This window comes from Eulemur rufifrons, chromosome 30 (genome assembly GCF_041146395.1).
Source record: "Eulemur rufifrons isolate Redbay chromosome 30, OSU_ERuf_1, whole genome shotgun sequence".
Taxonomy (NCBI): Eukaryota; Metazoa; Chordata; class Mammalia; order Primates; family Lemuridae; genus Eulemur; species Eulemur rufifrons.
This window is the reverse complement of record NC_091012.1, coordinates 37,695,710-37,696,987: the sequence shown is the minus strand read 5'-3', so window position 1 is coordinate 37,696,987 and position 1,278 is coordinate 37,695,710.

The window sequence follows — 1,278 nt, the reverse complement described above, 5'->3', positions numbered from 1 at the left end:
ACGGGTGAATACATTGAAATCATTCGCCTCAAAAAGAGCCTACAGTAAAATGAAAGCAGACATGTAAACTAGAAAATACATCTTACAAGAACTGGTATAAGACAGTTGACCACTGAATGCTAGTAGAGCAGAAGGAACATATTTTAAGCAAACTTACAAGAAGGAAAGACTTTTCAAAAGACATGATGAACGTTCAACTGAGTTTGAAGGGGGAAAGGAATTTACTAGGTTTTATAAAAGAGGGGATAGATGGGAAAGGACATTTAGAAGGAAGACTAGTACTTGAACAAGGTACATATTGTCAAGATAGTGTATTAAGCAGATTGATTATGTCCAGAAATTAGAGATATATATGGAATAAGATGATGGCAGAGAAGTAGGCAGAGGCCAGTTTGTGAAAGATCTTGTGTCCTACACTAAGGCATTTGAAATTCATGCTGAAAGCACTGGAGAGCTCCTGAAGAATTTTCAACCAAGAACATTTTCATAATTGCAGCTTGTTCTACTCTAAAAGCAGTGTGCATGATGGACTGAGAGGGACCAGAGTGGAGGTAAGAAAGTGAGGAGGCTAAAGGGACACATGCTGTTTGTCCAACATCACAGCCATCAAGGTACCAACTCTCTCCCATTCTTATATGCTGCTCAGGCCACACATGTGAGGCTCGTGTGTCTTCTTCTAACCTCAGGAGTGGACACATGACCTCAGGCCTGCATAATCAAAATACCTCTTTATCATCTTATCTCCTACCCACTTGGGCCATAGTGATGGATTTGGGGTTGAGCATGCATCTTTTGCTATTTTAAGAAAATAGCTTTTGTTGAACTATCAAGAAAGATTCTTTTGAATGGCTAGCTGAAGTTCTTGTACAGGCTCAGGGCTGCAAGTGGCTGTCTTCCTACTAAGAGAAGCTGCCTGTTGGAGACAAAGAGTGGGTAAATAGAGTCCTGGTGAAATAATATGAACCTTTGCATCCAGAAAGCCTGGAAAAAATTTCACTCTTGTGACTTCTCAGTTCCATAATCCAATAAATTCTTTCTCTTCCTCCTACTCTTCTTTTTCTTTCTTTCTTTTTTTTTTTTTTGTTTCAGCTAGTTGGAGTTGAGTTTCTTATATTGAAAACTCAAAGTCCTGATTAATACAAGGTCCACTATAGTAATCCAACTGGACAAGTAGACAAAGTTTATTTTCTTTCCTAAATAACTAGCTGAAAGTTGACGTTCCAAATGTTTACAGAACATGTACTGCGGCAAATCACTGTGTCAGGCATGTTCACATGT